General features: G+C 30.4%; 1 long non-coding RNA gene across 4 annotated transcripts in view; it reads right to left on the bottom strand.

The window, feature by feature from the left end:
- Nucleotides 1-11490, bottom strand: part of LOC147800833 (uncharacterized) — a 125838-nt gene extending 114348 nt beyond the window's left edge. The window contains exon 1 of one of the 4 annotated variants that reach the window (XR_015431083.1): nucleotides 9949-11490. This is a non-coding gene — a long non-coding RNA (uncharacterized LOC147800833). The remainder of the gene's footprint in view (nucleotides 1-9948) is intronic. The other 3 variants (XR_015431081.1, XR_015431082.1, XR_015431084.1) reach the window with 3 other exon arrangements.
- Nucleotides 11491-26529: the final 15039 nt, after the last annotated feature.

Here is a 26529-nt window from a genome sequence, read left to right as displayed (position 1 = left end):
CATAGATGGGAGTAGATTCAAGCATAGAGAGATACATAAATGAACATGGACCTCACCAGACGGAAGAACAAAAAATCAAATAGATCATATTGCAATTAATAACAAGTTCAGGAGCTCACTAAGAGACGTAAGAGCGATGAGAGGTGCCGATGTTGGATCAGATCACTACTTGATTCTAGCAATATTAAAAATAAAATTAAGAAAATCATCAAAGAAGACGGGACATAAAACAATAAGCTATGACATTGCTAAGTTAAAAGCCAAAGAGTGCAGACAAGAATTTTCAATCGAGTTGAAAAACAGATTTGAGCTGTTAAGGGAAGAAGAAAATCATAGCAACACTCAGCAATCAGAAAATGAGGTAAAAGAAAAAGTTGAAGAGACTTGGGAACAGATCAAAAACATTTATTGCGATGTAGCAGAAAAAGTGTTGGGTAAAATGAAATGAAAGAAAAGCAAAGAATGGATAACGGGAGAAACATTAATTCTAATTGAAAACAGAAGGAAAAAGAAAATACAGATGGAAACTACAAAGTCTGAAAGATTATTTAATCGGTATAGACAGCAGTATAGTCAAATTGATAGAGAAGTATAAAGTCAATTAGAAAAGACAAAAGGAAATATTTCAGACTTTGCCACTGAAGCTCAAGATGCAGCGCAAAAAGGACAAATAAGTACTTTCTATCAGAAAGTGAAACAAATAAAAGGAAATAAACGAAATTCGCAATGTGCAATACGAGACAAAAACAATACGTTACTTACTACGGATGAGAGGATCAAAGAAAGATGGAGAGAATATTTTGAAGATACGCATAACACCATGTTGAAAATTCTGAGCAACTCCCAAATGTTACATTAAATGTAGCATCTACTGTAGATTTTTCTTTGGAAGATATCTCGCTGGATGAGGTACAGAATGCCCTGAGGGCCACAAAACCAAAGAAGGCTGCAGGGTGAGATGGAATCGTGGCAGAGATGCTTAAGGCAGATTTTGAAACCGCTACAAGACAGTTGCAAAAGCTCTTCAATGAAATCTGGAGAAATGAAAGAATACCAGAACAATGGAAGGAAGCAGTAATAGTGAAAATTCCCAAGAAAGGCGATCTAACAGAATGCGAAAATTGGAGGTGCATTAACCTACTTTCCATACCGGGAAAAATATTTGGAAGGATAATTTTGAATAGACTAAAACATGAAATTTATGAAATTTCAAGAGAAGAACAAGCAGGTTTCCACAGTGGAAATGGAACAATGCAGCAAATCTTCACACTTAGAAATATCATTGAGCAAAGCTTGGAATTTAATACCTCTTTATGTTTAAACTTGATTGATTTCAGTAAAGCTTTTGATTCAGTTAAGAGAGAGAAATTATGGGAAATTTTATCACTTTATACTATACCAGAGAAATATATTAACATAATAAGATATGTATGATAACAGCAAAACATGTATAGAAGTAAATGGAGAATTAACTGAATTCTTTTTGGTAAAACCTGGCGTGAGACAGGGATGTGTTTTATCAGGATTTTTATTTATACTGGTGATAGACTGGATTATGCGAAACAGCTTGAAAGATGAAAAAAGAGGAATAAGGTGGAATTTCACAACTACTTTAGAAGACCTTGATTTTGCAGATGACATCGTACTTATTTCATCCAAATGTACAGAACTTCAGCTTAAAACAGACAAATTCAACAAATATTCAAATAGTGTAGGTTTATTCATAAACAAGAAGAAAACTAAAGTAATGAGAATAAATCAAAAGAAAAATGACAAAATTAAAATCACAAATCACGAAATAGATGACATAGAGTCATTTAGCTATTTAGGTTCTATTGTAGATAAAAAAAGGTGGAAGTAGTGAAGATACTAGACAGAGAATAATCAAAGCAAGAACATGTTTTAAGGGATTACATAAATTTTGGAGAGAGTCAAATATTGAAATAAAGACAAAAATAGTTGTTTACAAAGCTATTGTTAGAGCAGTACTATTATATGGCGCAGAAACCTGGAAACAGACTGAGATCGAAATACAAAAATTAGAAACCTTTCAAAACAAATGTTTAAGATTTATTTTTAAAATTTTCTGGCCTTACAAAGTATCAAATTAAAATCTATTAAAGAAAGCTAAAATAAAAACAACAGAAGATGAAAATAAAAAACGAAGATGGAGCTGGCTCGGACATATCCTTAGAATGTCCAAAGAAAAAATTACATCTGTTGCGCTTACATGGGCCCCTGATGGTAAAAGAATAAGAGGAAAACCCAGACTTACCATCCAGCTCATGTTTTTGAGCGAGTTAAAAGAATGTAGAATATCTGTCTGGGAGGAAGCAAGATCTATTGCTAGAGACAGGAGGCGTTGGAGGGATATGCTAGAGGCTTTAAGTGCCCAAAGGCACGTAGAGGATAAGTAAGTAAGTAATAAATATATAACATAAATAATGTCTGATTTGACTCAGAATTTTATTGTCATAAAATGTTTTTACATTGCATTTTAACTGCAAATATTATCAAGAATATCACTTTCATGAAATACCAACTTTTTTTAATACCAAATTGTTTTTAAAAATATAGCAGAATTTTCAATCTCATGCTTACAATTTATTATTGTAAAATTTTAAATATTCATTATTTATATAAGATAATTTAATTAAAATTTGCAGGATTTATTTTAGGACAAATTTGCTGTATGTTAATTTACACACAAAATAAATTCAAATTTATTAATAACATAGAACATAGAAAAATAAACAATATTTTATTAATAGCATACTTTTCATGCACCCTGTTATTTTTGTTATAGGCTCTTTAAACGTATTTTGTATTTTAAATAATGCAAGAATCAATTTAAAAAATGTCAATACTTAGAACTTTATTCATTTACATAATTTTTTTTTTCAATTTCAATCATAAAAACAATATAACATCTTTTTCCTTCTACACCAGACAAATCTTACATGTTTCCACAAAATATCAGAAATAGAAGACAGAAATTACTATCAGGATAAAATTTTATCCACACATTATTAGAAATCAGTTAAGCCTTCAGGTATCCCTCGGAAACTTATTTGAAGTTTGATAATATTTTGATTATAGTTCAAAGATTATTCTATACACGAATGAAAGATTATTACATTTGGTTTTGTAGTTTTTATGTTGGGACTGAAATTTGCTTTAAAAAAATAAATGGTATTTATAAATGAAGACTATTGAAAATGAAAGTATATTGAATAATTAATAAGGTAAACTTACATACTAACTGCCATTGTAGAAAAGTAAAATATCAATAAATAACTTTGATAAAAAAAACAGTCTTCAAATTTGTTTTATAAGTATGATGTAACAATTATTTATTCGCATTAAACTAATAACATTAAAACTTATTATAATTTTTTCCAATCAAAACTTTCATTACTTTTCATAGAAATAATTTCTTAATTAATATAGAGGAATAATTTTTCTGGCATTTCACATTAAAATATTAGCCAAGCAACTAGCCAAACTTCGTTGCATTGTTATTTTAAAATATAAAACATAAGAGATTGTATTTATTAATTTTAAATTTCAATCCTTATTTCTGTTGATTAAAAAAACATGTTTTCTATTGTTTGAAGAAAAAAATTAATTTTCCTTAAGAATTCTTTAATTTTTGAATTGCTTCCTTAATGCAATTTAGAAAAATCAGAAAACATATTCGGTAAATATTTACCTTATCCCCCACAAAGTCACTCCATTTTATGGTAATTATTAAAAACTTTTTTGAAAAAAAAAGTAGTGAATATATTATATAAAAATAATGTTTAAAATTAAAAATTCCACACTTCAAACTGCTCTATATTCTACAATCCCTTTCCGTTTTATTTTCTTATCTGCTTCTGCATTCGTCCCCTCTCTGTTTTGGTGTATTTTGATTAGCATAATATTTTGTTTATTATTATTCAAAGTTAACACACATTTATCTATAGATACTTTAGTTTTCTGTAATGGTAGCAAGCATACAATTTTACCTTACTAATTTTTCAATATAGTTTTATTTTCAATATAACGAAAAATGCTTTATAAATACAAAATTTTGTTGCATTATTATAAATAAGGCCCGGATTTTGATGACATTTGCATTTTTTTTCATTTTTTGTATTTTTGGACATTTTTTGTCCTTTAGAGCATTTTTTTAGATTTAAATGGCATTTTTTTAAATTTTGGGGCGTATTTTGCATTTTAAAGTATTTTTTAAGTTCTTTGTTAATTTTTTCCAATTTTTATTATTTTTTGGGGTATTTTTATTACATGAAGAACAAGATTTGTCTTATAATTTGTCTTGATTCAGAAGATGCTGCATCAATTAAGATAGCGCAAAACGTGTAGGCCTCTGATAAAATCGAAGGAAACTTATCATTTATCAAGTCTAACTTTGCTATTGTGTCCTCGACAATTACAAGCTTGGAGAAACAAGAATTGGAACTTTGCGATGCAATAAATTCTATTGACGTAGTGAGTTAATTGTTGCAAAAAGCAAGTGGAAAGATAGCACAAATAGTTGCAGCTAAATTGAACAAAGTTTTGGAGAAGAACACTGGCTTCCAAACAATGAAGAAAATATCTAGGATATTAGCAGGTGAAGTAACATCTTTTCAAATTGAAGACGAATTGATAGTAAGTGAGACCGTCTTTTTCAAGTACGCACCAATAACATCAGTAGACGTTGAAAGAAGCTTCTCCAGGTATAAAAATTTACTTTCAGACAAGAGACGCTCGTTTACATTTCAAAATATCAAAAATCATTTAATAATCCAATGTAATTCTGATATTTAGTAGATTTATTAGATGGAAATTGTTATATTCATTAAAGTTTCTATACAAAATGAAAATGTTTTGGAGTCAATACATTTTCCTTTTTTTTGTTATTTTAGGATATAAAATATATTTTTCAAACTTTAATGAACGTAGAACAAGTAGTGCATTGCTTTATATTTTTTGAAATGACTCATAATATTAAAGAGTGAGAAATTCTTTTAGTTCAATATTTTTACTTTATTTAAGTCATGTCATAAGGAATTTTTAGCGCAATGTTCGCATTTTTAGAGCACATTTTAAGGGCATTAGTTGAGATTTTTTAGCTCATCAAAATCCGGGCTCTAATTATAAAGTATAATAAAGATTGTATTGCTTTATTTTTAAATTTTAATATTCTTTTTAATTTTTATACCTGTTGAAAGTAAAAGCATGTGTTTGATTTTTGAAAAAGTGTAATTTTTTTTATTTGTGAAATAGTTCTTTTATTTTTTCATACGAATTGCTTTAATTTTAGAAAAGCTTATTTTAAAACACGTTAGAAAACTAAGAAAACATCTGTGGCAAATATTTACCTTATCTCTCACAAAGTTACCCAATTTTTAAAAATACAAATTCTCAATATCCCTATCTGTTTCTACATTCATCCCCTCTTTTGTTTGGTTTATGATGATTTGCATAATATTTAGTTCATTATTATTTAAAATTAACTATTGATACTTTTTTATTTATACTTTACATTTATCTATTGATCCATTACTTTTCTACAATGTAAGTATGTACAGTGGTGGCCAAAAGTGTGGACACTTTTTGAAAGTCTCATGTTTTTCAGCTTTGTGTGCTTGTAGAATATATTAATTTTCACTTAAATACAAACGTTTATATATCAAATTGAAGCTATTTTAATGTAAAATTTAATAATAAATACAGTATTACAATATCTGTATTACGAAAAAAGTTATACAATTAATAGTAAGATCTATCTTAGATTTGCAATTTTTTAAAGTGATACTTTCACAATCAATACTTAGTAGGATAACCCTTAATTTTTAAGACAGCTTCACAGCGTCTTTTCATCGAGTGAACGAGTGTTTGGAGTTCATCTTTCATAATCACATGGTGCCAAGAATCAATTATAGCTTCACTTAGTTGTCTTTTATTGGATGGACGTTTTATTCGTACAAGAATTTTCAAACGTCGCCTCAAATTTTCAATTGGATTGAGATCAGGGCTGTTTCCTGGCCATGGTAATATATCTATGCCTTTATTTTGAAACCATGCATTGCATACTTTTGCTGTGTGGCATGGAGCTGAATCCTGCTGAAAAATAAATGGTTCGTTGTTGGGGAAGAATTCCCTGATGGAAAGTATCAATTTTGGTTTCAGGACAGTTTCGATGTATTTTTTGGCATTCAGGATGCCAAATCAGGCCGAAAAAAATGCACAAGTTCTACTACCGATAGAAAAATTAAATGGCTATACCTTGAAGATAGAAAAATGTCATCAGATGCCATTAGATGTGAAATGAATGCAGTAAGTTCAAGAACAATAAGAAAAAGCTTATCAGGATTTGGACTACAAGCTAGAATTCTAAGGAAAAAACCATATTTAAATCAAAAGCAACGCGAAAAACGAGTTAAGTCGGCAAAAGAACACATTAAATGGTCAGAAAATCAGTGGAAGCAAGTAATCTGGAGTGATGAGAGTAAAATATCGCTCTTTGGAAGTGATGGTAGAAAATACGTGAGACGTAGAGTAGGTGAAGCGCTTCATCCTGATTGCATTGAAGCAACTACTAAAAATCCAACAAATGTCATGATTTGGGCATGTATATCTGCAGATGATGTGGGCCGAATTCAAGTGATTCATGGCATCCTGAATGCCAAAAAATACATCGAAACTGCCCTGAAACCAAAATTGATACCTTCCATCAGGGATCTCTTCTCCAACAACGCACCATTTATTTTTCAGCAGGATTCAGCTCCATGCCACACAGCAAAAGTATGCAAAGCATGGTTTCAAAATAAAGGCATAGATATATTACCATGGCCAGGAAACAGCCCTGATCTCAATCCAATTGAAAATTTGTGGCGGCGTTTGAAAATTCTTGTACGAAAAAAACGTCCATCCAATAAAAGACAACCAAGTGAAGCTATAATTGATTCTTGGCACCATGTGATTACGAAAGATGAACTCCAAACACTCGTTCACTCGATGAAAAGACGCTGTGAAGCTGTCTTAAAAATTAAGGGTTATCCTACTAAGTATTGATTGTGTAAGTATCACTTTAAAAAAAATCAAATCCAAGATAGATCTTACTATTAATTGTATAACTTTTTTCGTAATACAGATATTGTAATACTGTATTTATTATTAAATTTTACATTAAATTACCTTCAATTTGATATATAAACGTTTGTATGTAAATGAAAATTAATATATTCTGCAAGCATCCAAAGTTGAAAAACATGAAACTTTCAAAAAGTGTCCACACTTTTGGCCACCACTGTAAGTTTAAATTACTAATTTTTCAATATAGTTTCATTTTCAATAGTCTTCATTTATAAATACCATTTATTTTTTAAAAGAAATTTCAGTCTAATCATAAAAACTATAAAACCAATTATACCTCTCATCTTTCATTAGTTGTGTAGAATAATCTTAGAACAATAATCAAAATATCTATCAAACTTAAAATAAGTTTCTGAGGGATACCTGAAGGCTTAAATGATTTCAAATTAAAGGTATTTAATCTCTTTTGGTCTAATAATGTGTTGATAAAATTTTATCATGATAGTAATTTCTTTCTTTTATTTCAGATATTTTGAGGAACCCTGTAAGGTTTGTCTGGTGTAAAAAAAAGAGATGTAATATTGTTTTTAAGGTTGAAATTGAAAGACAATAATTCAAAATTGAAAATACACTTGTTAGTAAATGTTTTACTTTTTACGCTGATTCTTGTGTTATTTAAAATGTAAAATACGCTTAAAGCCTATAAGAAAAATAATAGGACACATAAAACAATTTCTCCTAATACAACATATTTTTTTCTAGTAATTAATACATTTGAATTTATATGGTATATGTTACAATAAATTTGTCCTAAATTATATCCTGTAATTTTTAATTAAATCATCTTATACCAATAATTAAATTCTTAAATTTTACAGTAATAAGTAAATATGACATTGAATTCAGGAAAACCAATCCTCTTTTATTTAAAATTTTTCGTTTCTACATTTCACGCATTAAACCTTCATTTCTTCTCAAAAATTATATCAAAGGACTATTTTACCGGTTTAAGAGTAAAAAATTAAATTTGAAGTAATGCCTCACTTGTCTAGATAGCAATGTCAGTTGCATAAAGTGTTGTTAGTCTAAGTCGAAAAATTGTACTTTCTGCACATAAAACCTTAATAAATTTTCAAACTGTTAAACTATTAAATCAGACAGCTTGGTCCTATTCTCATTCGATTTAGCGTAATGATATGCATAGGTAACGATATCTTACTTGCCTATTTAGCTATGTTAGATACGTTAATAGATATAAATAAAAAATTGTACTTTTATACATAAAACATAAATAACTTTTAGAATATTGGTCACTTCATTCAATTTAAAGAAATCGTAAAAATACTAGATAGTATTTAAAAGTCAATCCTATTTTTATCCCCTTAGCCTTTTAGAAATGCAACATGAAATACATTGTTAATATCAATTCCATATTAAGAGCTAGAAATCATAATTCTTTTCATACTATGGTGCTCCACTAACGCGGAAGTAAAGTTTTCAAAATTTCTATTTGTAGCTGAATAAAGAAGTTATAAAATGCAAAAAAAATTAAACGGGTATCAATTCAGCGTCTGTCCACAAACTGTTTTTAAAGCTTTTAAAATATATTAAATGGATTATTTCAAAAACAGGTTGGTCATTTAAAGCATTCAGTTTACTTCTAAAATCTTAAAAGTGCTTAGCTGACATACGAATATACACACTAAAAAAATAAAACTTTCGCAAACTCGAAAGATGTTAAGGCTCAATATTGGACAGGACTCAATATTGGACATTAACAAATAAAGTCGACACTGCTTCTAAATTTAATATTTTTACTTCTAAATTTACAATTACCATTTTTTTTAATTTCATGTAGTTCGGAAGCTGTATAAAATCCAAGCATGCCTGAATGTTTTCCTTTTAATTTTATCTGTTTTTGAGACATAAAGTGGCTGTTACGAAAGTTTCGAGGTCTTCCGAACCCCAGCCAAATTGTTTAAAGTCGTTGCAAAATCTAGATCATAAACGATGTTTCTTGCTTTTTAAAATTTATCATCAGATGTTTCAGATCTCCACAATAGTCTAGGAAGTCTCTTCATGTAAAAAGAAATCTGATAAGTACGACAAGAAATTTATGTAAATTCAGGCGGTTACAAACTTAGAAAAACTTAAGTCGTACTTTGATCAACAGTTTACTATCCTCGTTTTTTTGCAGAACTTTCGAAATCCTGAGTTCCTCATTCTCAGTGAGAAGTTTCCCAAAAAACTAAAAATTTTAAGTTTGCCCACAAGAAGTAACCAACGTATGAAAAATACCGAATTTAAAAAAGTGGTAGTAAATTTAACTTTCATGATTACAGAGCCAAATATAAATATTTACATTAATACAGGATGAGCAGCCAAATTTTTCAACAAAAAATAAGCACTTTTAAGCACTCAAAAAGTATTTTTTTAACACTTTAAAAAAATGACATCATTAGGATATGCGCTCAAATAATTTTTCTCCTTCATATTGTTGAAAATTTTTTATATTTATTTTAACAAATGCAAAATAATTTTGAAAGTTACATGATCATGATAAAATAACTAGTTTCTAACAAGGAATTCTTTTCTTAATTACATTGGCCACCATAAAAACAACTTATGCGCAATTTTAAATATATTCAATATTGAGAGGATTATTCTATTTTTTAATTTAATAATTATTTTACACAATTATGTAAAAAAATAATTACTCAAAATTAGAATTCATTATTTACTATTAAGAAGGTTATCAATTGTATTTTATTAGATTTAAATAAAAGTTATTTAAGCACTGTCTTATCAGCAAATAAGGAAAAAAAATATAATGTAATAATGATAAAAAGAAAGGTCACGTACCTTCCATTCTCTGAAGCGAGTCAGGGTATCCAGTCATTGATTGAGCTCTATCTCTCCAGATAAATTACCAACAGAACGTCCACCAGCAGTCTGTCGGGCTTCAAACCAAGCTGCAGGTCTTCTTGTTCTGCAAAATATAATGGCCTGACCGATTGATATGGAACCACAGATATTGGACAATACTGGATATCTGCTTTCGATGGTGTGACACATAACATAGAACTGCTTGACATTTTTTGGCCTCCATTGTTCAGCTGCAACGTTATGTGTTCAGTTATAATCATTTCTGCAAAACAAATCAGGCGAGTAAGTGGCGGAGAACAGCATCATTTGACAACTATTAGACACCTTGCGGTGATTACGCAAACATTGATCATGATGCCTCAAAGTCGAAATCATGAATCGCTCTCATCTAGCCAATGAAACACTTTTCCAGGCGTTCCGATCACAAAATTCTCTTTTATTGTAGAACCTCTTGTCAAGCTCTCGCCTCTAATAGCTCTTTGGAATTCAATCCCTTCGATAAATTGCGCCATTTTTTGCCACCTTGCCAATCTGCAGGGCAAACTCATATGTAGGTGATGCAAGCCCTGATCTATTCTTACTTAACTAGACAAAAGAGCCGCGATGGTGCAGGGGATAAAGCGTTCGCCTTCCACTGAGGTTAACTGGGCTCGAATTCCGGCGATTGCTTGTTGATACGAATTCCGCATCTGGCTTGCACCGACCACAGTGCTGACGTGAAATATACTCAGTGGTAGATGGATCATAGGTTAGAGTCCCCTTGCCGTCAAGCTAACCATGGCGTGGTCTTCCCCTCCACGTCAGGCAAATGCGGTCTACTTCCTCCAAAAAGTCCTCCACGAAGGCAATTTCTTGATCCAGGAGTTAGTTCCCTTGTCTTCTGGATTTGTTTCAAAATTACAAGGTTATGTAGTTGAACATTAGTTGTAAAACCGAAAATTGGGTCGCCTGTTCAATTACGGTTATAAAATATAAAATAGAGATAGACAAAACGAAAACTGTAGTTTAACCTGTGCGATTATGTTGACTGGGGGATCAGCTAGCAAAGATGCAAGAGTTTTTTCTTGACTCTTGGAAGGAGCATTAATGGCTATTTTTAACAGATTTTGTGGCAGATGGAGCGTAAAATTTCACCGAGTACACAGCAGAGTCACCGTTCTTTTGCAAAATTTCAACTTCATGGGATGAAACTAACAGATGAGTCGTTAGAATCTTTCTCATAATGGATATTTCAGCCGACGACAAACAAATTTCATCATAATCATCATTCGGTAAGATTTGCGTCAACTTTAACATCGTTTTTGTTGGTGTCAGTTGGAGAAGGTGTATCGAAACTCCTAAACGCTCGCTTTTTTGTGCCTGTAGACCTTTCTGGAGCTGTTGATCGAGATAGTGGTGAGCTGCCAGCTTCCTATGGCGTTAGAACAAGCTTAGAAGAAAGTCTAGAATAATCTAAAAGCTGGCTCAAGTCTGTCATTTAGGCTGTCATATCTAAAATCGAAAAAAAAATGCTCTATAAGAAAAATAAAGTTGCAAAAACAAGTTAAATAAAATAGTTATTAAATTCAGAGAAAAACAATATTTACTGTATATATTTAACATAAAAAGCTTCAACCAATCTTTTTCTGTTTTTCCTTTTCTGTAAATCTCTCTTAATTTTCTATTGAAAACAAAACTCTCTTTCTCACACTTTAAAATTCACATGCTGTCTTTTAAACTATTTTTAGTTCAAGTATGCATTAATTGACCTTGACATTTTTCCCTTTGCTAACTCGTGAGAAAACTATATTCCCATAGACCAATTACAATGATTTCCTTTATTCCCTAAAATGAAACATTCAACTAATTTACTTCGGAAGATTTTCCCTAATTTTTATTGAGGAGCACAACGATTTTGTGACTTGAATGCTAGCTCTTTAGGAATGTGTCTCAATAAATGATATTCAGGTATAGCCTGGTGCCTGAAACCTGCTTATTTCCATCTCTCGGCTACGTCTGATTATATATATATAGTAACTCGTATCTTTTAGACTATTTGATATTCATAATCGATAACTGATCAGACAAAAATACTGACTGTAATTAAGTTTTGAATACAAATAAATCTCTGTCATTTCTTTTACCCAAATAATCACAGTGATATAAACAAAATTTAAGAAATATTTCTCGTAAAAGTTTCTTTTTTCTTTCACACAATTAGCTTATACTTAAATCGCAGTACACAAGCAAAGGAGAAATCTTTTTCAATTGCAAATCGTAATCAAAGGAGGCAATTTAACTTTTTGAAAAGCAATTCTACTGTAGAGAATGATGGAAAATAAATTTAAAAATAATCAAATACATCAGTGTTCTCTCTGAACATTTTTGGGGGTCTGGAGGTTATATACGTATATAAAAAAAACTGATTTTGGAGGTTATATATACATATATATATGTGTGTGTGGAATACAGATCCGATCTACGAAGCATTCATCCTATCACGTGATGATATCAAGGACACTTACCTCTACATTTACTCTTCTTTTACTTTTACACCATGTAGTTGAAATGACTGGCTCTAGGAGGATGCCAGTGAAAATTGTAGCTTATTTTGTTATAATATATTTTTATTAAGTTTAGCACAGCTTCTTTATTTTTGAGAAACCCTCGCTTCACCCCCTTTATCCTACAAATGGGGGCTCGTCCACGGGAATGTGGATTGCGATTTGAGCAATAACTTTTCATTTTTTCAACGATTATAGCCAACGAGTCAAGGTTGAGCTATTAAAAACTATTTGAGCCGCGGAGGGCCAAAATTAATCCATTCTACAACGTCGATTACGTCGCGTAGGACGATAATCACAAAAAATTACTTGCTAACAAAAAAAATACGATGAGCATTGCGTAACCAAACTTCGAAAATAAAAACTGTGGACCAAAAACTGTGACAACGAATCCATTTTCAAGTGCCGCGCAGGGCTGACTTGAATGAAAAACTACAACTGCTAGAAACGCTGTGAAGTTCCTGGAAACAGCTAGATTTACTGTGGAAATTGCCGGAAACAACTAGAATCGTCATCGAAGTTGCTGGAAAGTACTAGAATCACCATCGAAGTTGCTTGAAACTACTGAAACTACCGCATATCGTCAACTGATACAGAGTTCATGCCTGAATTGTGAGTTGCACCAGTGTTACCGGATACCAAAAATTTTATCTGCAAATAAACCTTTGAAGTAGGTGACTCTTTTTTTTTTCTTCTTTTTGTGAACTTCGAAATGTACAAATCAACAAAAACAGATTTAATAACATTAACCCAAGAACTAAATATTCCCACTCCTTCTAACGCTACAGTAACCGAACTAAAAACTATAATTGAAAATTCAGACGAATATAAAAAAGACCCGAACACAGTAAAGGAACTATTATACGAAATTATAAACGCAAGGAAATTAATAGCTGACGAAGAATTAAAAATGCAACAACTTAATTTAGAACTAGAAAAAGTAAAATTAGCTAGAATAGAAAAAGAAATTCAACTTCAATCACTTAGTCAAAATGAGCGGGATATGAGCGTAAACAGCAGTTCTGATTTAACAAATTCGCATCAAGATTTAGAATCACTTATTAAAAGTATACGAACCTTAACAGTAACTGTTCCGAGAAATCCTGAAAATCTTGGCTTATTCTTTAATTCTTTGGAGCGAGCATTCAAAACCAAAAACGTAAAAGATTAACTTAAATCCGAAATTCTCATAGCAATTTTGCAAGAAAAAGCAAACAAAGCGCTTTTATACGTGGAATTAAAAAATTACCAAAAACTTAAATCATTAATCTTAAGAGAAAACCAAATAACCCCTCAACAGTGTCTATTTAATTTTCGCCACCAAAGAAAAAATTTTGATGAATCACACATTCAATTTGCAACATGAATTCGTTCAACTTTTGAGTATAATTTACGTCTGAGAGAAGTAAATGACTTTAAAACATTATGTGACTTAATCATTTCGGATAAAATCTATGAAACACTAGACAGAGACACATCCGCCCATATTGGCGTAAGACAGGCTAATGGTTGGATCAAGCCTCTAATAAAGTAAATAGGAACAATTGCAGCAAAAAGAAAAAAAAACGCATCACTATATATTGCTAACATTTTTACTATTTGTGTAATGCACCATTAAGAAATAAAAGTTAATAACTTCAACAAGGAATGAAAAAAAAATTGAGTGAATTAATACACTTATTATTAAAGTTTATTTGCACAGTAAAAAATTCAACTAGCCCAATCTTATTAATTTATTTTTATATAGCGGAAGATTGCGGCGACCCCCTGTATTTTGAGGGTCAGAAACTCGACTCCTGTTTGTTTTAGAAAAATAACGTTTTTGCGTCTGATTATGAAAATTAAAATATCGTCTACACAAATAATCACGTTTGAAGTTACCCCCTGGGAAAGAGTTTGAACGTGAAAGTCCGATCATTGGGAGAAAAAGTTATTCAAAGTGGTTTGATTTTTCTTTGCGCACTGCACTTCATGCATATAAATTAATAAAAACTTAAACTATTCACATATTTCTGAAATACAATTTTTACTTCAATTAAAATTTAAACTTCTGAAGCTTGAAGACATGAAAATATCTTTTAAATATCGCTGTATCCATCATACAACTTGTAGAAGGTAAGAAACTGATTGTTTCTGTCACAGTATCTGTTATAGCATCTATCTTCTATATTATATAAAACGCTAATACGTACGTATGTATGTATGTATCAATAAAACCGATGATATTTCTTTTCTCGCGCTGGCAACATTTTTCATTTTTAATTGATTGGATTCGGCGCGCATGAGCACGTAGTGAACAACCAGATAACAATAACCAGAGTGAGCATTATCTGGTTGTTCAATTCAGATTCATGCACTAAAAATAAGACGAATTTTCTCAATACATTGATGAAGATTATGGTTATGTTATTACCGGAAATTTAGAGATCGTTGGAGATCAAGATTTGATTAGTATTTTGAGTAGAGGTTCAAAATTCAGAACAAGGTTTAAAATGAAAAATGATGACTTTATTTTATCGGTTAAAAGAGATCCGATTTTTTTTTATTGCCGAAATTTCTAGGAAATATCATTGGCCCGTTGAGTGTTTTACAGAATAGAATGGAAGACAGAAATTGTGGAAAAAGTTAAATATTATTCATTTAATTCCAAATTTTTTTTTTATCCTAGTGGTACCGTTATCAATTATGATTTGTTTGAAGAGATAAAAATGCTTAAGAATAAGCTTATTATTACAGTTGTTGATAAAGCATCTAATAACTTTTGTATCATGCGTAAATATTTTTTTTAAAAATTAATTATTGGAGAATATAATGCTAATAATACTTATTTCAAATTTAAGGGAAGATAAAAAATTTATTGAGAAAAGGATTATTGCTTTTAGTAAAAAATTAAAATTTAAATTGGATAGAATTACTTTTCCATATTTATTTCCTATTGCTAAATTTCATAAAAATCCAGTAAAATTTAAATTTAATGCGTGTGGTAAAAATTGTTATAATTCTAGTATCAGTAAAAAGTTTAATATTCTTAAAACTATTTTGCTTAAAATTAAAGGTGAGAAAAGTATTGTTTAGTAACGTTGATGTTTGGAATTTTATTAACAAAAGCGTGGTTTCTTACATTAATACTTTTAATTTTGAAAACCTTTATACCAGTATACCTCATGCATAAATATTTGATATTTGTAGTTGCATTTATGATAAATATTTATTTAATGAAAATATTGATAAATCTTATTGGTTAGAAATTTGTAAATTTAATCTTTTTGAAGATGTTCCTTTTACGGCCTTGATTTTTATAAACAAAATATAGGGACTTCGCAAAGTAATTCTTTTTCTGGAGCTTTTGCTAATATTTTTTTACTTTTTTTGAAGCCAAATTTTTTGAGTTTAATGATTTTAAGACTTTTAGGTATATTAATGATTCAATTTTATTTAATTGTGATAATTATGATTTCATTTTTAATATATATCTTAAGGATTTGGTTTTGAAGCAGACTACTGAAAATTGCTTAAATGTTGAATATTTAGATTTTAAATTCGATATTGTTAATAAATAAATTAAAATTGGTGTTTATAATAAAAGGTTGGCTTTAGAGTTCGTTTTTTTTTCAGTAATTTTAAAACTAATTTATGCAGTAAAATTTTCAAAAATTTACTTTTTTCTCAATCTTATAAAATTAATAAAATTAGCAATCATGTTGGGAGCTTTCAAGAGGCAACAAGTAATTTTTTGAAAAATTTGGAAAATTAACATTTGATTTCCTTTATAAAAAAAATTATTGATTATAGTAAAATTTGGTTTTACTTTTAATTTCTGAAATATTTAATTTAAAATTAAAGAAAAAAGATTGAAAACTATTAGTTTCGTTTTTTCTTTTAATAGGGCATGATGAAGTCTTGACAGAGTTGCTCCGGTCAAGCATTTCTTTCAATAATGAGGGCCACTTTTTAATTCCTTCTACGCATTAAATTTGGGAGCGTTGTTTTTTCGTTTATTTCAAATTAGTTGATGCTCGGTAGTCAGTTGTGTACTTTGGTTTTGGGATTTATTTTCAAGTAAGTTTTTGTGCATTGCATTCTTATGTATTAGTTTAGATTTTATACTTTTGTATTTTGTTTTTGTAATTTTATTGTATTTTCTCTACCTGGACTTTGGCAAAATCCAGGGAGTTGTGTTCAGAGAGAGCAACTGAGACATTTGTCGATCGAAAAGGTTTTGCAATTACGACTTCCGGGGCTGGTACCCCCTGACTACGTAAGCTTCGACTGTCATATTTTTCATTATTTTTAATTGTTTTTCTTTATTTATTCTTTTGGTTTTTTATAGTAACCAATCATTTTAAAATCATAAGAAACGATAGCTGCGAAACTACTAAATTCAGCCTTCCCCCAAGTCAAAATTTTTAATAGCTCTCCAATGATGGATCAACATAGTCTTGATGATACGCATTAATAATTCCATCATGAACCATTATATTTTTTATAGTAACCTACATAAGTAACAATCACCCCAGTGTAAAAAGTCGGGCTTATATACGATGGCCCAACATGAAAAGAAAAATGTTTAGATAGTATATTCCTCCTGAACCAACAAGAATTTTCGTTAAATCATCATAGAAATTATGGACCATCATGAATTTCCATCACAGTATCCTAGAAATCAAATGCTGAAACTATTATGAACAACCATCATCCCAATGTAAGAATTCTGACTAATTTATGATGGGTCACAATTAAAAAAAACTGTTTTGATTCCTGAGAACCAACAATAATTCCCACTAAACCATCATAAAAATATATAATTGGAAATATCATGGATCATCACAGATGGAGAATCAAACTTCTCTTCATGGTTAACCATCAAAGCATTCAAGTAGCATTTTCCGACATGAAAAAATTAAAGTTTGTTGGCATATGAAAAACCATGAACACATATTAGAAAAAGTTGAATGATGGTGACCGTCAAATGATGTTGGACCATCATGAATTGCACTGAAACCAACATAAGCCATCAAATTGTTTTGATGGAACCATCAAGAATTTTGACCAGGGATGCCATTACTTTGATGGTGGTTCATTCATTGTGTAAATTATTGCAGCCATTTTTTATGGATACAAATACAAGCGGTCTCTATTTTTTTATTGTTGTTTTTGTAGTTCATTTACGTCGAACTAGAATTTGCACAATGGGCAATTAGCGACGGTTTGGGAAACATCCCTGAGGATGATCTGAAGACATGCCATCACAATTTTGATCCTCTGTCGAGGGGATGGCACCCCCGCTTCGGTGGCCCGACGACCTGCACTCGAAGTCGAGCACTTTACGGTGGAACAGTTTAACGAGGACCCATAACGCACACCCTTCGGTCCCTACACAGACTAATCCAAGTGATCACCCACCCGCACCTTGACCGCAGCAAGTGAAGCTTGACTTCGGTGATCTGTTGGGAACCGAGTCTTAATGATCAGTTCACTGCGGGACTCAATTTTTAAGTTCGAATAGAAGTATTAGAGATGTTTAATATGTTCTATAATTTTTTGTCGAACTTCGAATTATGGAAAGTTATCTACTCTATTTTATTACAATATTAACTACACGAGGTTACTAATATTGACTACACGTGGTGGTATAATCTTTAAGGGTTGCTATAGCTATGTAGGGTTGCTAGAACTCTAATTTTAAACCTGATTCATTCGCCAAATGTTTAGAGATGAACATTAGTCAACATTCGTGAGTCTGTCCTTCAAAAATCCCCATGTCCTTCATACCCCCAAGTCAAAATTCTTGATGGTCCCATCAAATCATTTTGATGATTTTTGCTAGTTTCAGCTAGCAACCCCTTTGATGGTTCATGATGGTTCCAACTAAACATTTACATGATGCTTTAATTAGAATTCTTGTTGGTTCGCAGGAATATACCATCAGTTTGTTTTTTTTATGTTGGACCATCATAAATCAGTCCAAATTTCTACATTAGAATGATGATTTTTCATGATCTTTCCAACATTGGATTTCTAAGATACCATGATGGAAATTCGTGATGGTTTAGCATAAAAAACAATCGAAACAAGTTGCTATTCTTATGTTGGACCATCATAAATCAGTCCGAATTCATACATTAGGATGATGGTTACTTTTGTTGGTTACCATCAAAAATATGTTTCACGATGGAATTATGGATGGTTGCCATCATAATTATGTTGGTCTATCAATGGAAAACAATCAAACATTTTAACCTGGGTAACAATACATTTCCCCCTTTGACACATTGATGGATTATATCCGTTGATAGCCCCACAAGCTGCACATCCTGCTTTGCCCCACAAGCAGGATGGAATTTCTGTGAGAGGATGGGCCCTGTCAAAAGTATTTTTGGAGAGATAAAGGTTTGGTTAACGATTTTCTATAATGAATTTGAATTCCGATGCAATATTTAAACATGTTATAAGGCAAAAAAAAATCGCAAAACTTTTTTCGGTTAATACTTTATTAGTTTAATAATGGGGAAGCTAATGATATGTTTTGATAGGATAATAAGTTACTACAAGTAGGCTAATGGCAAAATTTAAATTTGTGTTTTCATAATAAATTGTAGTTACATTCTCTTTGAGTAAGACTTTTTATAGGAGGGATGTGAGAGTAGATATTCGGTGGACAAATGAGAGCTAAACAACGTCCAAATATAGGGCTTAGTTTTCGAGGCAAAATTCAAGTTTTGGAGAATGGGTAAAATTTAGGTTTAGATGGGCTTACAATAAGTTAACGTTCAAGGCAAAATTCAAACTTTGTTTGTCAGAAATTGGCTAAAACGTTTTTAAGACGTAACTTATTTTGGTGGGTGGGCTAACGAAAATATTGTTTTGGACGAACGAGTTACTAAATTATACAAACATTCCGAGCTCAAATTCAAACTTATGATTATTTGTTCAGAAATCAGATAAAGTTTCCCATTAATTTTTTTAACAGTCCGGGGGAAAAAATTTTGGCTGAGTAAACCCATAGACATGCACCACAAATGCATGCGTAGAGTACGCGTAAAATGTACTTTCTTATAGCTAATTTGTAATGAACTTTTTTAAAATACAATATCATTGATGAACATCTTCAAAAATTTTCAACTTAGATTTATAACTTTCTAACGCAGTGTTACCCAAAGTGGTCCATATGGAACCCCAGGGGTCCGTGGTACCAGTCAGGGGATCCGTGAAAAAAAACTGATTTAGGGGTCCCTGAACAACGTCAGGGGGTCCGCGTGAGGTTTAATATAAAATAATAACATTGTGATTGGTCTTTATTATTATGGAAATTAAGATAAATAAAATAGTAGCGATTTTTATATCCTAAGTAAACAATAAATAATGGTGGGTGCTTATAATTGTTAACAGTGGTTTGTTACAAATTAAACAGTTAATTTACAAATTTTCTTATATCTTTTGTTCCCTTTGTAAGAGATAACAGTATGAATGAGTTGAAACAAAAACGCCGAAAATACAGTGTGGAATATTTGAAGTATATCTATATTTCTTCACCAGGAAATAGTACTTTACCTATGTGTCTTCTATGTAATAAAACTATAACTGATTCAATGAAACATTCCAAGCTTAACGAAGAATTGATAAAAATCCATAGTGACAAAAAAGATAAGGATTTAACTATTTTTCAAACAGTCAAAGAAAAATATCTGTAAACATCGTCACTGCAACAATTTATTGGGACAACATCTGAGCGAGGTGACGATGGATTGCATGTTTTTCATAATTTCGCATGTTTCTACATATTACATGATTGCAAAATCCGGAAAGTCTAACACTATTGAAGAACTTATTTTACTATCTGTAAGTGAGATAATACTCACCGGGTTGCACAAACCAGCTTTCAATATTGTAAAAAGAATTCCAGGGAGCAATAATAATGCACAAAGAAGGACTGACAAAATATCTCAGTGTCTAGAAAATTCCTTATGTGAGTACTTAAAAATATCTGAATTTTCTATTCAGCTTGACGAGTCCACTTATCCTGGAAACGAAACTTTTACTTTTAGCTCATGTAAGATTTGTAAAAGAATAAAAAATTTACCAGGAATTGTTATTTGCTAAATGTTTGGAAAGCGATACGAAAGGTGAAACGCTATTGACTGAATTAAAAGCTATACCCTTGACTAATATCATTTCTGTAGCTACTGACGGTACTCCGGCAATGGTAGAAAGATACCGAGGTTTTCTGGCTATTTTCAGTACATTTGCCGAACTTAACGAAACTAATTTGAAACTATAAGATGAACAATTAATTTTAATCAAAAGTAAAATCGTAAAACTGCGTTTGTTGCAAAACTTTTTCTGTATAAACAAAACTTGGGAAGAGGATATTGTTCTCTCAGTTTCAGTGCCGTAATAAACCCCAACACAAAAAAAATAATATATAAATGATTAGAAATCAGTGCTCACAAACATTGAGCCGGATATAAATACACTCTTGAAATCTCATCAAGTTCATCCAAGTCATTAATTTTTTATTTTATTTTAAACAAAAGATATAATTTCAATAAATAGTTCTCCAACAAAAAGTTTCTTTTTTTTTTAATTTGTAATTTTTATACCGTACATATATGCAGTTTTTCACTTGGGGGTCCGTGGGCAAGTTTTGACTATAAAAAGGGGTCCAAGGGTCAAAAAAGTTTGGGAACCACTGCTCTAACGTAACTCTTTCAGACGAATGCGCTTACGAAAATTTACGATAAATTCATGATTTTCAAGAGGCAGAATTACAACTTCTGGTTGAAAAACTTGTTTTAGTCAGACTTTTTTGTTGGGTGATTTATCGAAAGTTTTTGTTGGCCAAATGACTTTCTAAATTGGGCTAAAAATTATCTAAAACCTATTTTGGTCATTACTTTTGTTTGAGTTAACGAAAATTTTTGGGATGCGGGAGCGAGATAACGATTTTCTAAAACGGGCAACTTTTTGAAGCAGAAGTTGAGTGAAGTTAACCTGCAAATAGGCAAATGGAAATTATTTCGTTATAGTTTATTATAACCTACCAACATTGTTAGGTTAAATAATAAATTAATAAGTAATAAGTTAAAATCTTTCACTGGCATGAATAAATAAAATTAAAGTAATAAAATATAGAAACCAAATCTTTTACTGGAGAAGCTATTCATTTAAAATGGTAAAAATTACTAATAGAATTTATATGGAGTTCAAAAATTCTGATTGTGATCATTTTTAAAAATAATTTCTTTAAAAAGTAGACGGGGGGAGGGAAGTTAAAATCCTTTTGCACTAAGGATGATGCTTTTAAGAAGGGCGTCTTTTGGGAGATCTTAAGAGAGTTAGAATCTCCAATAAGTTATTAAAAAAAACTGTTCCATGACTGGTGCGTAAAATTAAAAAATTACTATGCATAAAACAGTTAAGACAGAAAAATAAGGATGGAACTTTCTACTTACAGTCTTTATCTTTCAAAAGCTGCCATTCCTTATGCTGCTTCACGAAAAGGAGTCAGGCAATGCTGGAATTAATCTGGCTGATTCCAATAAGTCACACTTATTCATTTATGTGGGGTAATTGAGCAAATCCTGAAAAGCTGAAATATAATAAGTTTAATAATAGAAAATAGAAACTAAATACTGCTAAGAATTGAAAAAACAGAATGGAAAAAAAAGAGAAAAAAAACAGAATGGAAAAAACCCACAGGAAATAAATGGAAAAAACACTGAAATAATGGAAAATACGAATGGAAAAAAGCAAATGAATAAAAAATGGGAAATAGAAAATAAACACTGCAAAGAATCGGAAAAACACAATGGAAAAAATAGAATAAAAAAGCAGAATAGAAAAAACCCACTGGAAAAAAATAGAAAAAAAAAACACTGAAATAATGGAAAATAGCAAATGGATACGAAATGGGAAATAGAAAATAATTACTGCAAAGAATCGGAAAAACACAATGGAAAAAATAGAAATAAAAAACAGAATGGAAAAAACTCACTGGAAAAAAATAGAAAAAAAAACACTGAAATAATGGAAAATACGAAAGGAAAATAGCAAATGGATAACAAATGGGAAATAGAAAATAAACACTGCTAAGGATTGGAAAAACACAATGGAAAAAATAGAAAAAAACAGAATGGAAAAACCCAAAACAAAAAAATAGAAAAAAACACTGAAATAATGAAAAATACGAATGGAAAAAAGCAAATGACTAAAAAAATGGGAAATGGAAAATAAACACTGCAAAGAATCGGAAAAACACAATGGAAAAAACCCACTGGGAAAAAATAGAAAAAAACACTGAAATAATGGAAAATTGGAATGGAAAACAGCAAATGGATAGCAAATGGGAAATAGAAAATAAACACTGCAAAGAATCCGAAAAACACCAGGGAAAAATAGAAACAAAACAGAAAGGAAAAAAAAAACACTGAAATAAATGAAAATACGAATGGAAAATAGCAAAAGGATAACAAATGGGAAATAAGAAATAAACACTGCAAAGAATCGGAAAAACACAATGGAAAAAATAGAAAAAAAACAGAATGGAAAAGACCCACTGGAGAAAAATAGAAAAAAAAAACACTGAAATAATGGAAAATAGCAAATGGATACGAAATGGGAAATAGAAAATAAACACTGCAAAGAATCAGAAAAACACAATGGAAAAAATAGAAAAAATAACAGAATGGAAAAAACCCACTGGAAAAAAATAGAAAAAAATACTGAAATAATGGAAAATACGAATGGAAAAAAGCAAATGAATAAAAAAATGGGAAATGGAAAATAAACACTGCAAAGAATCGGAAAAACACAATGGAAAAAACCCACTGGAAAAAAATAGAAAAAACACTGAAATAATGGAAAATACGAATGGAAAACAGAAAATGGATAACAAATGGGAAATAGAAAATAAACACTGCAAAGAATCCGAAAAACACCAGGGAAAAATAGAAACAAAACAGAATGGAAAAAACCCACTGGAAAAAAACACTGAAATAATGGAAAATAGGAATGGAAAATAGCAAATGGATAACAAATATGAAATAGACAATAAACGCTGCAAAGAATCGGGAAAACACAATGGAAGAATAGAAAAAGAAATTGGAAGCAATTAGAAAGCAATAAAAAAAAAATAGAAAAAATTACGAAAAAAAAATATACGAATGGAAAAAAAATACAGGAAAAACATATGGGAAGAAAATGGAAAAGAAACAATGATAAACAATTTTAAAATGCATCAATAAAAAAAAATTATAAAATAAGCTAAAAAAAAATTGGAAAAGAAACAATGAAAAAAATAAAACGTGGAAAAAGCACAATGGAAAAAAGATTAAGAAAAGTGGAGAAAAAAAAGTGGTAAAAGTCTTAGAACACAAAGAAAAATTAAAAAGAAATGGAAAATACTGTGAAAAAAGAGTAACCAAAATATGAATGCGCAAACGCAATAAGATGACGGAACGACCAAATTTCGTTGCATGTAACGCAAACGTAGTAATGATGAATTTTTCGACTTAACAAGCGGCGATGTGAGACGGGATCCCTCGGACGAAAATGTACCAAACGGGGAAAAAAAGAAGGAAAAAAACCGGACAAAATGTTGCCTTTTTTTTCCCGAAGAAAAACGGCAATATTAGATCAGTCACTCTGCCTTCTTACGATTACTTTGAATATCATAAGAAGCAGAAATTCAGGAAAAATAAATAACTTACCTTAAAATTAAGAATTATCAGTAAGCTTACGAAGAGTATCATACTATTTTTTGAATACATAGAGCCTAATATTTTTTTAAGCTAGTAAAACTTACCTGTAGTTACCGTACCTACAGATTAATGACTGTTAGATGGGTCTTTACAAGCCTTCTTGCTAATTTTTCTTGATATCCTGAGGGAAAATTAAAGATCATTATATTAAAATCATTACATCAATGTCGTAAAAGTAATAGAATGATTGTATTTTAATGGAATATTTTTGTCCTCTTTCTTAAATTTCCTAACATTATGAAAACTAAGATGTCAGAATCGAAAATCCCTATCTAGATAATTTGCAGATTAACCGAACTGCTCCGTTAAAGAGCAGAATCAAGTATTTTCCTCATTGTCCCAAGGTAATGAGATCATATACTGCTTCATGTGGTTAAAGTTCAAAAGTTTGTTAACTAATTGGTTGGCTATATTTATTGACTTGATTCTAAAAATAAACAAATGACATTACGATTTTCTTTCTTTAATTGTACAAATTGTAATAATTAATGTGAACAAGTTTGAACATTACATTAATAATAAAAGGAAGTGTTTGTGTCCGTGTATTCCTCCTATAAATCCAGAATCGTTTGCGTATCAGGGTTCTAAAATTTGGATAGCGGCTTCGAGGAGAAATTTTAACCTCCCTTCCTAAAAATGATTCAAGAAATTTCATTCATTTGTTGGGAAAAGACGTTTAAAAAAAGAATATTTCTTATGGGATATGCATTAGCCATTGTTAAAAATTAAACTGTTGACGATTCTGTTTTAGTACTTCAAATATTTAAAACATGCAATCTTTTTCAGCTTTGCAATATTTATCACGGTGAATAGCGATAATGCTTGTGTTGAAAGAACTTAATAACGAAAGGATTGAAGAAAAGTTGGACTGTAGATATTGTTTGAGTTACGTGTTTTATTTGTATGATAAAGAGTCAATATTCTGACCCGTTTACAAAACGTGAATCAGTGCGCGTTTTTTTTTTTTTTTATAAAAAAATTTATATTCAAAACCAGATTTCTCTATAACTATTTGTCTATTTCGTTGAAATTTTCTACATGGTAATTTAAAATTATTTCTTTAAAATTATGTATAACTTCGTATACCTGACGATTCGAACTTTTATCAAACATTAGTAAATAAGATGATAAATAATTATTTAAAATACTTTGTTGCATGGAATTGTCATTGGATAAATGAATTGCATAATTGAGTACAAAAATTATTCACTTTGTTTAAAAAGTTCTAGAGATCTGACAAAATACACAAAAATTAAAATAAATGCTCCAGGGTTCAAATTTCGGCCAGCTCTCCTGATCAAATTATTGAAACATTTTTTTCCTGATTCTGACTATCCCCACCCCCATATTTTATGGGTCCGGAATCCAAATCAGTAGAGGACAAAATGTTTATTCAGAGAAATTGCGTTTTTGTATCAGATTTCGTAACTGGAAATATCATCTGCACTAATTAATTAGCATATTAAAAATTTGACCCTTGAGCCATTAAGATTGAGTCATATACTACGTAAAAATGCGCCCATTAGTTCAGTTTTTCTTTCCATTTTGACTAATTGTACCATTTTAAAAATACTACATTTTTCTGAATTCTAGTGGATTTCACTCAATAGTAAATAAAATATCCTTTTATTTAATTTAGTTTTTATGTAAATGGGTCTTAAATTCTTATGAATTCATCACTATACAATTGTTAAACTTACCTAACATACAAAAAGACTAGTTTGGATAATTTTTCGAATATTTCTGCTCTCTTCATCTATGCATACGAATCCATACGAATCATCATCCATACGAATAAGATCAGAGAACACTAAACAGCGACTTCGATAAGCTAAAAAAATCTATAATATTCATTAGTTTCTCCTGTAAAAAAAATTTAATATTAAAATCATAAATGAAATACTTAAAAAGTAGACAATGCACAACAATTTTTAAAGAGTAAAAAGTAGACATATGACTATCGATGTAGTAAATTTGATAGTCAATCGACAACAATTATTTTCTCTTAAATTTGGCGATTATAAAATTCTTTTTGCGTATTTTCTTTCACTAAGCGCAACCGTTTGCGGTTGATAACACAACACGTTAATATCACTAATTTGTAAAATAATATATACAAATTTTATAGACAAATCTCAATTCTTTGATTCGTTTTTCCTAGACGTATGTGATAAGATGTTTGATAATCAATTTTTTGACCATTAGATCAATCAACTTATTTACATATTTACTGCATTATATACATATTTGTTTGA

Source organism: Parasteatoda tepidariorum, unplaced genomic scaffold, assembly GCF_982258835.1.
Source record: "Parasteatoda tepidariorum strain Cologne lab strain unplaced genomic scaffold, Ptep-v5.0 scaffold_16, whole genome shotgun sequence".
Taxonomy (NCBI): domain Eukaryota; kingdom Metazoa; phylum Arthropoda; class Arachnida; order Araneae; family Theridiidae; genus Parasteatoda; species Parasteatoda tepidariorum.
This window is presented reverse-complemented; position numbering and strand designations above follow the sequence as displayed.